A 17,213-nucleotide genomic window follows, 5' to 3' on the forward strand; every position below is an offset into this window, starting at 1 on the left:
TATAGGATGGTTGTCATGTTAGTGATCTGTTAGATCTGTATGACTATCTGTACTTGCTAGCTAGCGTATGATATTTATGTTCATATGTTTGTTGGTTTGGGGGATTAGGTTAAGGCAGGTCCTGCTTTGTGTTGTAGGCCAAGATACCCAGGGCAGACCGGATAGACTGCAGACCCGGTTAGGGCATACTATTCAGGCCAAAGGCCGGGTAAGCGGTCCGGATAGGCTGAAGGCCCTGAGAGGCGGTCTAGACGTGCCGATGGCTCGAAGAGCGGTCCAGATAGACTGATGGTCTGTGAGGCGGTCCAGCATATTGATGGCTCATTATGCATGTTGTGTTTGTTTATATGATATGATTATATTTGTATGGCATTGGTATTTTGGGGGAACTCACTAAGCTTCAGGGTTACAGTTGTTGATTTTGTTTTAGGTACTTCCGATGATCACGGGAAGGCGAAGGCGTGATCGTGCACCTCCTTATATTTTTATGATTTGATTTTGGGGATACTCTGATGTTTAAACTCTTTTGAAAACAAATTGTAGTAACTTAATGGTTTTAAATGTTTTACAAAAAAAGGTTCAAATTTGGCTTGATTTTTATGGATGTTACATTGCTTCTATGCTTAATCTGGACCATTTTACCCCTACATCATGTCTAATTCACTAACCTATTAAATGTTGGATTAGGTGTCTAAGTTCATAACTATTTCTGGAATGTACTTGACCCGATTAGCATGGTCTATTTGGGTTGCATGGCATCATGCATCTGGATAAACTAAAATGAGAGAAATAACACTTAAGGTTTATTAATATATTATAAGTTCTAATATATTAATAGTATTATTTAGTTAGTATTGATCAAGAATTAATTTGGAATTAATTAAGTGATCAAAAGAAGACTAATTAAATATATGAGTTGATTGTGTAAATCATCCATACTTGTATAGTGGGCTAATGCTCCATGGATTATTAAGTTGGGATAAGACCCATAGGATGCTCCATGGATGCTCCATGGTGGTTATAGAACCCATGGGTCATGGAAATGAAAAGTCATGACAATTAGGGTTTACATGGTGTAACCTTAATTGTAACACACTATATAAGCTACATGTTATTCACCAAAATCGGCAACTAAGCATACAAGTGAGGGCTAGCCGATTTCAAGAAGTGTATCATTTCTCTCTAAGTTATTCCAAGTGCATTTGGTGTTGTGTGATAAATTTGAGGCATCACACTTGAGGTGCTAGGCTCACATGGTTTTCAAGGAATCCTAACTACTACAAGGTATGTATTTCCTACTAACTTTTATGTTTAAAAGTTCCCCATGTATGCTAGATAGGTTATGAACCTTGGAAAAACAATTTTTCATGTATCATAGATAAAACATAGATCCAAGGTTTCTAGGGTTGCATGTACACCATAGGAGTGTTAGAATGCTCAAAACCCTACAGTGGTATCAGAGCCTAGGCTTGTTTGTTTGATACTTGATGCAAAATTGTGAAAAAAAACTCAGTTTTTCTGCACTCTGAAGCATGAATTCGCCGAGTCCATGGGGGGACTCGACGATTCCATGACCAAATTCATCCTACTCGACAAGTAGGCTCTTGCACTCGACGAGTAGGAGCCCCTGAATGCAGATTTTCGAGTTTTGCTGCTGGAAATGGTCTAGAAACATTACCCTAAATTGTTTTGGTGTTACAAAACTTGTTTTAGATGGTGTAATGGTTGTTCTAATCCATTTACAATGGCTAATATCAAATTTTCATGTTTATATGTGTTCATATGTTCTTGAAATTTTGATAGGAATATTCATGTTCTTATGAGTTCTTGATAGATCATAGGAATTACTTGTCCAATGTTTAATTCATGATCTTTATGTGTTTTAATGGAATCCATAATTTGTCCTCAAGTTATGGATTACCAAAAGTATTTCATTTAAAGTCCATTAAAGAAACACATAGGTTACATAAAATGAAAAGTCACTCATTTTATTACATCATTAACTCATAAGTTATGAAAGATGAAAAGTTTTGAAAGTTACAAAACTTGCCCTCAAGTTTTGGAACATGTAAAGTCACTTTAAAAAACTTTACTTCCAACCCCTAGAATTTTAAAACTTAAAATTCAACCCTTATACTTTATAATATTATAAGTTAATAATATATATATATATATATATATATATATATATATATATATATATATATATATATATATATATAAGAACCAAGTCGTTTTACCGTTAGTAGGCCTCATTCACGAAGCCGGTCTATAAGGCGGGGGGGGGGGGGTATAAGGTTGTTGCCTATAAAATGGCAGCTTAATGGGTGTCCACTCTCACCCACCGCTTCCTTGACTGGTGGAGGGTCGTTAGCCGAACGGGTAGGACAAGGACTTCTAAATCTTCATTAAAAGTATGATGGAAAATAAAGTAACTAAATGTTTTTATAAATTCCCAATCTTAGTTACTTTAGGAAAATGTGAATAAGGTGCTATCCCATGAAATTACACTTTTCACTTTGATTAAGTCGTTAGTGGAGCGTGTGTGGTTAACCGGCAGACTAACCTGGACTTAACAAGGTAGGTAAAGGGTAACTTAATATTTATCATAGTATCGATGGAGCGCGTGTGGTTAACCGGCACATTGATTGAGGGGTAAATATTGAGGGTACCAAGTAATTTGCATGGTTACTTCACACCTTGTTTTGTGATCCTCGGCATCCCAGTCACAAAACCTGAAGGGCACACTCGAGATTGAAACATGCCATTGAAAAGTTCAATGAATCTCAAAGAACCTAGGAGTTTCAAAAACCAATTAAAACCTAATAATTTATTTCGTTTTTTATGGTGGAAATTGGTGAATCGTCATTCACCTACCTTCAAATATTTTATAGCTTGGATTACGGCATCCCTCTTCTAAGTTATAAAATATTGTGTTGGGTCCTAGCCTTAATATTACATTTGGGTGTTTTATTAAGGACTATCTTTATATCTAATCTAAATTTGTCTTTCTTTTTTTCAGATATCTTCCAACAATGTTGCTTCTGGCTCAAACCCTACGGGCTCCTTCTCTCTCATGAACCTTTGTGGCAGAGTCATCTTTGATGGATCCAACTTTATGGATTGGATCAGAAACATCAGAATGGTCACTCGATATGAGGACAAGGAATATGTCCTCGACAAGGAGCTTAAAGAACCCGAGCCGACTGCTACTCCTGAGGAGGTCGGTGAATATCAGGCCCATGAAAGGGATGCTACCAAAGTGGCATGCATCATGTTGGCCACTATGACAGTCGAGCTCCAAAAGTCCTATGAGGACTACTATGCTTTTGAGATGCACCAGGATTTGATGGACCGCTACCATCATAGTGCTCGTCAAGAGCGATATGAGATCATCTCCTCTATGATAACAACCAGGATGAAGGATGGTGAACCCATCACGGGCCACATGCAGAATATGCAAAGGTATCTAGACCATTTGCTGAAACTGAATGTGAATTTCCCAGAGGAGTTGGCAATATATATCATTTTGCACTCCTTACCATCGTGTTATGATCAATTCTGCATGACATACCACATGAACAAGGAGGAAGTTACACTCATCAAACTTCAAGGACTTTTGAAGACCGCAGAAAGTGGTCTTAAAGGTAAGTCAGTTGTTACTAATCCTACTCCTACCGCGGCCCCTGTCTTGGCAATCAGGCAAGGAAAAGGAAAGAAGAGGAAGAGCCATTCGAAGGGTACCAAGGGAAAGTCCCTTGATGGCTCCCCTTCAAGTGGAACCAAGAAAGGTTTCGTCACTCCTTCTGCTAACCCTAAAGAGGCTGAATGCTTCTATTGTCATGAAAAGTCGCACTGGAAGCGAAACTGCCCAAAATACCAACAAGATGTTATGGATGGGAAAGTAAAACCCAACCATGCATGTATTTACACTATATTGTCTAATAACTCACCATATTCTAATTCTTGGGTCCTTGATACAGGTTGTGGTATTCACATATGTTGTGATTTGCAGGGACTAAGAAGAAGTGAGAATGTAGAGCATGGGAAGATAAACTTGATCATGGGAAATAGGAAACTTACACCTATCACCAAGATTGGAGTTTATTCTTTATTGCTAAGTAATGGGTTAACATTAGATTTGAATAAATGTTGTTACTCGCATGAAATGGCAAGAAATATTATTTCCTTTCATGGTTTGTACAAACAAGGTTTTACCTTTTCATTTGATAATGATAGTGGTGGTATTAATGCTTTCTTTAATAATGTTCTTTATTTTAAAGCATTACCTTGTGATGGTGTGTATGAAACTGTGTCGGTTGTAGATAACCTAGGAAAAAATGTATTGTGTATCGATTCTTCCACTAGTTTGGGTAAAGCATCATTATGGCATTATCGTCTTGGACATGTAAGCAAGAAACGCATAGGCCAACTCCAAAAGGATGGAGTCTTGGAGTCATTTGACCTAAAATCAGATGATTGTTGTGAATCTTGTTTGCTTGGGAGAATGACAAAGTCACCCTTCACTGGTACTTGTGCTAGGGGTGAAGGTTTGTTGGATCTTGTACACACTGATGTGTGTGGACCCTTCAGAACCGCCACAAGGGATGCTAACCGCTTCTATGTGACTTTTACTGATGATTTTAGTAGATATGGATATGTATACTTAATCAAGCATAAGTCAGAGACCTTTGAAAGATTCAAAGAGTTTAAACAGGAAGTGGAGAATCAGTTAGGCAGGAACATTAAGATGCTTCGATCCGATCGAGGTGGTAAGTATCTTAGTACAGAGTTCCTTGACTATCTTAAGGAATGTGAGATTATCTCACAATTGACACCTCCCAGGAAACCGCATTTGAATGGTGTGGCTGAGAGGCACAATCGAACCTTGTTGGATATGGTTCGTTCCATGATGAGTCGAGCTTCACTACCAATCTCATTCTGGGGGTATGCCTTAGAGACTGCCGCCCATATCCTTAATCTAGTCCCTACAAAGAAGGTTGCCAAAACACCTCATGAGATGTGGACCGGAAAAGTTCCCAATCTGGACCACATCAAGATTTGGGGTTGCGAGGATTTTGTGAGGCGTGAGTCTCACGATAAGCTCGAACCTCGAAGTAAGAGGTGTATTTTCATCGGCTACCCACAAAGATCCTTTGGTTACCTCTTCTACAGACCTAGTGATAATGTGGTCTTTGTACCAAGGAGAGGAGTCTTTCGAGAGAGAGAGAGAGAGAGAGAGAGAGAGAGAGTTCATAAGCCAAGGAAACAGTCGGAGGCAAATTGACCTTGAAGAAATTCAAGAGTCAAGTGGTGAAGGAACCTCAAACCCTAGCAATCAACCTGAGGAGGAAACTCATGTTGATCCGACAGAAGAGTCTGTACTTCTGAGGCATTCCACAAGAGTTAGGAATGCACCTGAGCATTACTATGGTTTCCATATTACTGCGGAAGGTGATACACTTATCAGTGATAGCACACTGGTAAGTCTGGATGAACCTAACAGCTACACGGAAGCCACGGCAGGCCCTGAGGCTGCTAAATGGAAAGAGGCTATGGACAGCGAGATACAATCCATGTATGACAATCAAGTTTGGAACTTGGTTGACAATGTACCAGGTCGTAAGACAGTTTGGTGCAAGTGGATATTCAAGAAGAAGACCGACATGGATGGTAATGTACACACTTATAAGGCGCGACTGGTTGCAAAGGGATTTTCTCAAACTCCGGGAGTTGATTATGATGAGACCTTTTCACCAGTAGCAAAGATTAAGTCTATTAGGGTTATGTTAGCCATTGCTGCATTTCATGATTATGAAATTTGGCAAATGGATGTCAAAACCGCTTTCCTTAATGGAAAGTTGGCTGAGGATGTTTACATGAGTCAGCCAGAGGGTTTTGTCAGTGCAGAGTACCCTAATAGAGTGTGTAAGCTTGAGAAATCCATCTATGGATTAAAGCAAGCACCTCGCAGATGGAATCGTTGTTTCGATGAGAAAGTCAAAGAGTTTGGCTTTTCGAGGAGTGAAGATGAATCTTGTGTATATGTCAAGGCTAGTGGGAGTATACTCGGTTTTTTGGTATTGTATGTGGATGACATACTACTCACAGGAAATGACATCCCAACTCTGCAGGAAGTGAAGTCCTGGCGTGGGAAGTGTTCCGCTATGAAGGACCTTGGTGAAGCTGCCTATATCCTAGGGATAAGGATTCTGAGAGACCAGAGTAAAAGACTAATTGGACTTAGTCAGAGTACCTACTTGGATAAGGTGCTGAATAGGTTCAGCATGCAGAATTCCAAGAAAGGAGAATTACCAATCCAGAGTAATGCCAGACTGAGTAAAACTCAAAGTCCGAGTACAGAGGCTGAGATAGCAGAAATGAGTCGAGTATCGTATGCTTCCGCTGTAGGATCGATCATGTATGCTATGACTTGTACTCGTCCTGATGTGGCCTTTGCCTTGAGCATGGTCAGCAGATATCAGGGGAACCCTGACAAGGCTCACTGGACTGGAGTAAAGAACATTCTCAAGTACCTGCGGAGGACTAAGGACTGGGTCCTTACCCTCGGTGGGAGTGATGACTTGAGAGTATTAGGGTATAGTGATGCTAGCTTCCAGACCGATAGGGATAATTTCCGCTCTCAGTCAGGTTGGGTCTTTACCTTAAACGGAGGAGCAATTTCTTGGAAAATTTCCAAGCAGGAGACAGTGGCTGATTCAACTTGCGAATCAGAGTATATAGCGGCAAGCGAAGCAGCAAAGGAGGCTATATGGCTAAATAAATTCATTGGAGACCTTGGAGTTATACCAGCTATAAAGGAGACTATAGAGATTTTCTGTGATAGTGAAAGTGCAGTTGCCTTAGCAAAGGAACCAAGGGATCACGGGAGATCCAGACACATCAATAGAAAATATCATTTCATCAGACATCGAATAGAAGAAGGACTCCTCGTGGCAAAGAGGGTATCATCGGATGAGAACCCAGCAGATCCCCTCATGAAGGGACTGGGTAGGGTTAAGCATCTCCAGCATGCAAGGAGCATAGGGCTGAAGGATGATATTAGTTTTAGTAGTTAGATAGCTTTGAAATGTGTAAAGTGTAATTGAAATTTGATGATGAATAAAAGTTGTATTTACTTATGAGTAAAGTGTTGCTATCTTTTGTCAATCGTTTAGTATCGTTTCATTTTGCATGTTTTGTGACATCCCCAATTTCACGGCCAAAAAAGACCGATTTCGTTTATGCTTTTTAAAATAAAATCATAGTAATCATTTGATTAAAAGTGTTGCGGAATTTGTTCCCAGAAAAACATGATAAATATGTTATCAAATCATTTCCGAAGAAATGTATTCTACTCATTTAAACTATTGGGATGTCATTGTCAATACAAAAACATAAGCATAAACAAAACTTACATTCATTTACACTAGTGATCTACTTCTCTTTTAACCTCTCAGTGTAAAGCAACTTCGTATCGATACCTGTGATACAAATAAACTGAGTGGGTCAGGCTTGGGAGCCTGGTGAGCATATAGGGTTTTCAACCTACAATAAATAAATTTATTATGTTTAAGCATCAAACAATCAACCCAATTATCCAACCCCATTATCTTCTTTATTTCTTAAGGATTTACCCTAAGAATTATCTACCACTCATTCCTAAGGAATTTTCCTAAGGAATAGGCACGAATTCCATCGCTGCCCGAGCTTTATACTATAGGCACTAACGAACGTCGATCCCCACGTACTGATCCTATACAATGATCTTACAAGATCTAGCCTAAAGGATTGATATGAACATCAAACTGACGAAGCTGCTTCGAAAATTCCCTAGCAGCAAACGAGGATCGATAAAGACATCAAATGAGGGGAATGGAATAAGTTTCACCACGAACCTTTGTTCGTAAAAGAAAGAACCACAAGACAATTAAGTCAGGGGTAGTTATCAATGCCTAGCCGTGGTCCGAATATCGTGAGGTATTTTACCCCGAGACTCACCCTATCCAGCATCGAACTTTGCCTAGCAGTGATCTGAATATCGTGAGATATTTTACCCCCAGACTCACCCTATCCAGCATCGAACTTTGCCTAGCAGTGATCTGAATATCGTGAGGTATTTTACCCCCAGACTCACCCTATACAGCATCATAACCCCAGACATACCTAGTAGTGGTCTATTACCGACACACTTCATTAGGCAGTTTACAAATTTCCCTCAATTACTTCGTGAAAGGAAACGCTAACACATGAAGCTCGTCCGATCACTTCATAAAAGAAACGAAGACTCCAAAGCTCTTCAAAATAAAAAGTATAGGGAAAAATACTAATAAAGTACTCCCGTACGCTCCTGTACCCCGACACGTAATAGTGTCAAAAAGAAGGACTTTGTACATGATACTTATCGGATGAACACATAGTTCAAAAATACCTGATGAACACATAGTTCAAAAACACCTACAGGTTACGAGTCTGCTAACGTTCCACTGGACTATCTAGAGTAGTCTGTGGTCGTTGTCTAAACTCTGCTAGATGACTAGATCATCTTAAACATCGATACCTCTCATCAATTTTTATTTCATCACACATCATCTAATTCATCTACCCATGTTTTACCCAACATATTTATAGATAAAAATACATATACAGTTTAATTTATTTAAAAACCTATATAAATCATTCATTCATCATCCATCTCAAATAAATAAACAATCTATATTCACATAGCATGTATTTTATATAAAATATTTCATATCTATGTGTACGATGAAAGTGACTATACACTCACTTGATAAAACGACGATTGGACAACACCTCGTCTCTTAAAACAATCGTTTCCGATAAAACCGGGATGTTTTATTGAAAAACCGGGCCCTGTAAGGGTGGAGCTTCAAACCGAAAAGATAAATTTCTCGGGCTTCTCGGGCACTTCGGGGCGTGTTTCGGGCGTTGAAAATAATCCTGGGGCTTCGGGGGAAGTTGAAATAGTGGAAATATGAAATTTGGGGTGAAAAATGCCAAATTTCTAAATCTAGCCGGGAGATCTTGCAACCCCCTTTTTTATAGGGTGCGAGACCGAAGATCGATGGCTGAGAAAGCTCCACGAGGCAGCAGATGCGAAGCTCCGATCCGGTAGGGAGGCAGCTGGCGCGCTTCGGACTGAAACACGCGTCGGTCTCGGATTGGGCCACGCTTCGGATGCGAGGGCTCGCCACCGAGGCCACACGCGTCAACATCTGATTGGACCGAACCTCGGACTCGAGAAGAACGCGACACGCGGGTCAGACACGGGGAAGGCACGAGGCGACTTCTGATTGGCCGAGCCTTCGGTGCGAGGATGGTGCGACACGCCTCGCCAGGTGGCATCGGATGACTCAGCAAATCGGACACGTGGCATGCTACGAGCGAGGGTGACGTGGCCTATTCCAGACCATGCACAATTTCTCGGATTTTGGGATTTTCTTGATTTTTGTGCCCCAAACTTCTAAAATCCATAATTTTCGCATACGAGCTCCGTTTTCGACGTTCTTTATATGCACGCGTAGGTAAAATTACGCTATACAACTTTCGTTTAGACTTCGTTGGCTAATTTTGATTTTAATTTTAATATTATTATTTTTAACAGACCGGGACAGGAAATCCGTTAAAATTTCATAACTTCTTCATTCGACGTCCGTTTTCGTCTGTATTTTTACCGTTGTACTACTATTGACGAGACCTTCGATTCTCGTTTAGGTTCTGTCGGCTAAAAATAACTCGATCTAAAATTCGAGTTTTTAGCTGTCTACTGCTAAGCTCAAACTTAGAAAAATCATAACTTCCTCATACGAAGTCAGATTTGGGCGTTCTTTTTATGCACGCTCTTGGTTTAACGTATTCTACGACTTTCGTTTAGATCAATAAGGCTAAAAAGTAGTTTATTAAAAACTCACTTTTTACGTCATTCGGCGCCGTGCCGGTTTTGTCGCGAAACTTCGACAGGTCATAACTTCTTCGTTATAACTCGGATTTCAGTATTCTTTATATATCCGGAATCCTTGTCACGATCACTACAACTTTCTTAATAGATATCGGCTTTATCTAATATTTATTTTCGATGCTCATTTTTATTCTTAATTAATTAAATCCTAATAATTAAGCATAAAACACATAATTCACATGATTCCTCTTTATTTCCTCAAAATGAGTTACAAAGGTTGACCTAGACTATTTCATCATCATTAATGCCTAGCCTAGAAACACGGGCGTTACAATTCTCTCCCCCTTAGGATGATTCCGTCCCCGGAATCACACATCAGCAAACAAATGCGGATAGCGACTCATCATATCACTCTCCGTTTCCCAGGTGAGATTTGGCCCGTTCGTATGTTTCCATCGCACAAGCACTAAATCGACCATCTTGCGTCGCAATTTCTTAGTCTTACGGTCAACGATTGCCTCTGATTCTTCAATTAACCTCTTGTTTTCATCCAACCTTAATTCGGAAATTGGAATTATGTCGGGTACATCTCCCGTGAACTTCCTCAAATAACACACATGGAAAGTGTTATGAATACCATCTAGTTCTTCTGGTAATTCTAGCTTGTAAGCTTGATTCCCGATCCTCTGAAGAACTTTAGATGGTCCAATAAACCTTGGACTCAACTTTCCCCTTTTACCAAATCTTATAAGTCCCTTCCACGGCGAGACTTTAAGTAAAACCGAATCTCCAACTTCGAATGTTATCGATTGTCTTTTCTTGTCAGCATAGCTCTTTTGACGATCTTGAGCAGCTAACATCCTTTCCCTAATCACTTTCAACTTTTCAGCAGTCTGATGGACTATCTCAGGTCCTATAAACTGCTTTTCCCCAGCTTCCAGCCAACATGACGGCGTTCGACAGCTTTCTCCATACAAAGCTTGGTAAGGTGCCATCTTGATGCTTGAGTGGAAACTATTATTATAGGAAAATTCTACCAGAGGTAAATGTTCATCCCAGTTACCTTGGAATTCCAGGGTACATGCTCTCAGCATATCCTCCAACGTTTGAATTGTTCGTTCGCTCTGACCATCGGTTTGCGGATGGTAAGCTGTACTCTAACACAACTTGGTACCCAATTCCTCTTGTAGACTCTTCCAAAACCTTGAGGTAAAACGGATGTCACGATCTGATACAATCGTTAACGGAACACCGTGAAGCCTCACAATTTCCTTCACGTAAGAATTCGCAAGCTTATCCATAGACCATTTCTTGTTGGCTGTTATGAAATGCGCACTCTTAGTGAAGCGATCAACGACCACCCAAATCATGTCGTGATCGTTCTTTGTTCTGGGCAGTTTAGTCACGAAATCCATGGTGATGTCTTCCCATTTACCCATGGGTACAGGTAAAGGTTCTAAACTCCCATACGGTTTCTGATGTTGTGCCTTAACCCTAGCACATGTTACACACTCGGCCACATACTTTGCAACATCGAGCTTCATCGTCGGCCACCAGTAGTAGGGTTTTAGATCCCTATACATTTTTGTGCTGCCGGGATGAATCGAGTACATGGTCTTGTGAACTTCTTCCACCAGAAGATCTCTTATTCCTCTGGGTTAGAATACAAACCAACCGAGCTCCAGATGCGTCACTAGAGACTACGAAGTCTTCAATTTCGTTTTCGGAAACACTATCAAGACATGGCTTGTATAATGACTTCATAAGTTATCTCTTCATCGTATAATGCAATGCTTAGACTCAAATCTCTTAGAGTCAATTTCCAGAATGGAATATACCTTCCTTCATATTCTAATGTGATATAATCACATTTTAGCATATAGCATTTCTAGCTACAAGCTTCATTAACAACGAGCGCGATGCTATTCATCGCATTGATTTCAATCTTCTGACTTAAGTCAGATGTTACATCGAACTTGGTTCTCTGAACCACGTAACAAACTCATCGTAGTCGGACTCAATTTGATATGACCACTAGGGTCGGAATAACAATCATCTCATTAGTCATTACCGAAATGATGGTAACGACATACATGAACAAAAACAAAATCAATTACTAGCTTCTTGGTAACCTTGTGACTTTCCTTGATCCAAGTGTGAGTCCTGTGCTTCCAGTAGTATAGATCTCTACTACTATTCACACCTACTCATACTCGTCCCAAGTATTGTCTCGCAGTCCCCAAGTCCTAAAATCACAAAACAATTTAACACATACGAATGTGTCCAATTAATCATAAAATTTTCCTTGAATCTACTAGGACTTCTTCCATGCGTATCTTCACTCATCAATTCTACTTCAACTCGGTTGGTGATGGAAATTCCAGACGATGGGACAACTTCAAGAATTACAGCAATCGCTCCATCATCCTGCCAATCGAAGGTGTACTTCAGACGTACCGTACTCCTCTAAATGTTCCATTATTTTATCAGACATATTCCAAAGGCAAGATACCACTCTTACGATATCTTCTGATAGGTATCATTCACTATTGTAAGCCTTTCATTTCTTCCATCTACTCAATTCTCTACGAGTCTTCACCATAATGTTTTGTACACCCAAGCAGACGCTCGGTGTACTTAGCCGAGAATTTTAAGATAGGAAATCTTTATTTACGATAGACGTATAAATCTCCTTCTCACTCCGAAACGTTTACATGCTAGTTCTAATATCGTAGTCATACGCTTAGAATCCTGAACACATAAAGTTTCCAGATCTGGTCGGCAACAGACCATAGATCCGAACAAATAATATCATATATGGCAAACATATAACATTTAGCACACAAAAGCATTTTAGGCATCTTTCCTAAAATATACTAGTGCTCGTGTCTTAAAATATGGTTGACACTCATCTCACGATCATCACTTAGCATTCTAAGTTTAAGTCTAGAAATCTTACAAATTCCTAGTTCGCTTAAACTAATGCTCTAATACCAACTGTGACATCCCCAATTTCACGGCCAAAAAAGACCGATTTCATTTATGCTTTTTAAAATAAAATCAGAGTGATCATTTGATTAAAAGTGTTGCGGAATTTGTTCCCAGAAAAACATGATAAATATGTTATCAAATCATTTCCGAAGAAATGTATTCTATTCATTTAAACTATTGGGATGTCATTGTCAATAAAAAAAACATAAGCATAAACAAAACTTACATTCATTTACACTAGTGATCTACTTCTCTTTTAACCTCTCAGTGTAAAGCAACTTCGTATCGATACATGTGATACAAATAAACTGAGTGGGTCAGGCTTGGGAGCCTGGTGAGCATATAGAGTTTTCAACCCACAATAAATAAATTTATTATGTTTAAACATCAAACAATCAACCCAATTACCCAACCCCATTATCTTCTTTATTTCTTAAGGATTTACCCTAAGAATTATCTACCACTCATTCCTAAGGAATTTTCCTAAGGAATAAGCACGAAGTCCATCGTTGCCCGAGCTTTATACTATAAGCACTAACGAACGTCGATCCCCACGTACTGATCCTATACAATGATCTTACAAGATCTAGCCTAAAGGATCGATATGAACAACAAACTGACGAAGCTGCTTCGAAAATTCCCTAGCAGCAAACGAGGATCGATAAAGACATCAAATGAGGGGAATGGAATAAGTTTCACCACGAACCTTTGTTCGTAAAAGAAAGAACCACAAGACAATTAAGTCAGGGGTAGTTATCAATGCCTAGCCATGGTCCGAATATCGTGACGTATATTACCCCTAGACTCACCCTATCCAGCATCGAACTTTGCCTAGCAGTGATCTGAATATCGTGAGGTATTTTACCCCCAGACTCACCCTATCCAGCATCGAACTTTGCCTAGCAGTGATCTGAATATCGTGAGGTATTTTACCCCCAGACTCACCCTATCCAGCATCATAACCCCAGACATACCTAGTAGTGGTCTATTACCGACACACTTCATTAGGCAGTTTACAAATTTCCCTCAATTACTTCGTGAAAGGAAACGCTGACACATGAAGCTCGTCCGATCACTTCATAAAAGAAACGAAGACTCCAAAGCTCTTCAAAATAAAAAGTATAGGGAAAAATACTAATAAAGTACTCCCGTACGCTCCTGTACCCCGACACGTAATAGTGTCAAAAAGAAGGACTTTGTACATGATACTTATCGGATGAACACATAGTTCAAAAATACCTGATGAACACATAGTTCAAAAACACCTACAGGTTACGAGTCTGCTAACGTTCCACTGGACTATCTAGAGTAGTCTGTGGTCGTTGTCTAAACTCTGCTAGATGACTAGATCATCTTAAACATCGATACCTCTCATCAATTTTTATTTCATCACACATCATCTAATTCATCTACCCATGTTTTACCCAACATATTTATAGATAAAAATACATATACAGTTTAATTTATTTAAAAACCTATATAAATCATTCATTCATCATCCATCTCAAATAAATAAACAATCTATATTCACATAGCATGTATTTCATATAAAATACTTCATATCTATGTGTAAGATGAAAGTGACTATACACTCACATGATAAGACGACGATTAGACAGCACCTCGTCTCTTAAAACAATCGTTTCCGATAAAACCGGGATGCTTTATTGAAAACCGGGCCCTGCAAGGGTGGAGCTTCAAACCGAAAAAATAAATTTCTCGGGTTTCTCGGGCACTTCGGGACGTGTTTCGGGCGTTGGAAATAATCCCGGGGCTTCGGAAGAAGTTGAAATAGTGGAAATATGAAATTTGGGGTGAAAAATGCCAAATTTCTAAATCTAGCTGGGAGATCTCGCAACCCCCCCCCCCCCCTTTTATAGGGTGCGAGACTGAAGATCGATGGCTGAGAAAGCTCCACGCGGCAGCAGATGCGAAGCTCGGATCCGGTGGGGAGGCAGCTGGCGCGCTTCGGACAGAGACACGCGTAGGTGTTTTTGAACGCAACACGCGGCCACTGAGGCCACACGCGTTAACATCTGATTGGACCGAACCTCGGACTCGAGAAGAACGCAACACGCGGGTCGGACACGGGGAAGGCACGAGGCGGCTTTTGATTGGCCGAGCCTTCGGTGCGAGGATGGTGCGACACGCCTCGCCAGGTGGCCTCAGATGACTCAGCAAATTGGACACGTGGCATGCTACGAGCGAGGGTGACGTGGCCTATTCCGGACCATGCGAAATTTCTCGGATTTTGGGGTTTTCTTGATTTTTGTGCCCCAAACTTCTAAAATCCATAACTTTCGCATACGAGCTCCGTTTTCAATGTTCTTTATATGCACGCGTAGGTAAAATTACGCTCTACAACATTCGTTTAGACTTAGTCGGCTAATTTTGACTTTAATTTTCATATTATTATTTTTAACAGACCGGGACAGGAAATCCGTTAAAATTTCATAACTTCTTCATCCGACGTCCGTTTTCGTCTGTCTTTTTACCATTGTACTACTATTGATGAGACCTTCGATTCTCGTTTAGGTTGTGTCGGCTAAAATCACTCGATCTAAAATTCGAGTTTTTAGCTGTCTACTGCTAAGCTGAAACTTAGAAAAATCATAACTTCCTCATACGAAGTCAGATTTGGGCGTTCTTTTTATGCACGCTCTCGGTTTAACGTATTCTACGACTTTCGTTTAGATCAATAAGGCTAAAAAGTAGTTTATCAAAAACTCACTTTTTACGTCATTCGGCGTCGTGCCGGTTTTGTTGCGAAACTTCGACAGGTCATAACTTCTTCGTTATAACTCGGATTTCGGTATTCTTTATATATCTGGAATCTTTGTCACGATCACTACAATAAGTTATGACCTGTCAAAGTTTCGCGACAGAACCGACACGACGATGTGTGACGTAAAAAGTGAATTTATGATAAAATGTTTTTTAGCCTTAGTGATCTAAACGAAAGTCGTAGTATTCGTTAAACCGAGAATTTTGATAAAAAGAACGTTAAAATCTGACTTCGTATGAGGAAGTTATGATTTTTCTAAGTTTCGGTATAACAGTAGATAGCTAAAAACTCGAATTTTAGATCAAGTGATTTTTAGCCAACACAACCTAAACGAGAATCGAAGGTCTCGTCAATAGTAGTACAACGGTAAAAAGACAGACGAAAACGGACGTCGGATGAAGAAAATTATGAATTTTTAACGGATTTTCATGTCCCGGTCTGCTAAAAATAAGAATATTAAAAATAAATTCAAAATTAGCCGACGGAGTCTAAACGAAAGTTGTAGAACATAATTTTACCTACGCATGCATATAAAGAACGTAAAAAACGGAGCCCGTATACGAAAGTTATGGATTTTAGAAGTTTGGGACACAAAAATCGAGAAAAATGCTAAAACCGAGGAATTTCGCATGGCTGGTGTTCGGCCACGTCACCCTCGCTTCGTTACTGCTCCGTGTCCGATCCGATGTCGTGTCCGAAGTGTGGTCCGGTAGAAATCAGACGCGTGTCGCATACGTGGCGTGTCCGAGGCGAGCCACGCCTCGCCTACGAGCTTCCGACGCGCCTCCCACTCCTCGCATCCGTGTCTCACCCTCGCACCAGCCACCTGTTCGCTTCGCATCCGAGCCACCTTGCGTCCGAGCCTCGCAGCAGCTGCCACGTGCTTCTTCCCCCTTGCTTCGGATCCGAGGCTCTCCTCTATAAATAGAAGGGCTGCGAATCCTCCCAGGTAATTTTGGAAAATTGCCACTTTTCACCCTAAATTCAATATTTTTACTATCTCGACTTCCCCCGAAGCCTCGGTATCATTTCCAACACCCGAAATACGTCCCGAAGTGCCCGAAGACCCGGAAAAATTTATCTTTTCGGTTTTGAAGCTCCACCCTCGCAGGGCCCGATTTTTCATTAAAGCTCCCCGTTTTATCAGAAACGATCGTTTTAGGAAACGAAGTGCTGCCCGATTATCGTTAAATCAAGTGAGTGTATAGTCACTTTCATCTTACACATAGATATGAAGTATTTTATATAAAATACGTGCTATGTGAATATAGATTGTTTAGTTATTTGAGATGGATGATGAATGAATGATTTATACAGGTTTTTAAATAAATTAAATTGTATATGTATTTTTATCTACAAATATGTTGGGTAAAACATGGGTAGATATTTGATGTGTGATGAAATAAAATGATGAGAGGCCTCGATGTTATTGTGATCCAGTCATCTAGCGGAGTATGGATGACGACCACGGACTTTTCTAGATAGTCTTGTGGAACGCTGGCAGGCTCGCAACCTGTA

Source organism: Lactuca virosa, chromosome 8, assembly GCF_052849685.1.
Source record: "Lactuca virosa cultivar CGN04683 chromosome 8, Lactuca_virosa_CGN04683_v6, whole genome shotgun sequence".
NCBI lineage: Eukaryota > Viridiplantae > Streptophyta > Magnoliopsida > Asterales > Asteraceae > Lactuca > Lactuca virosa.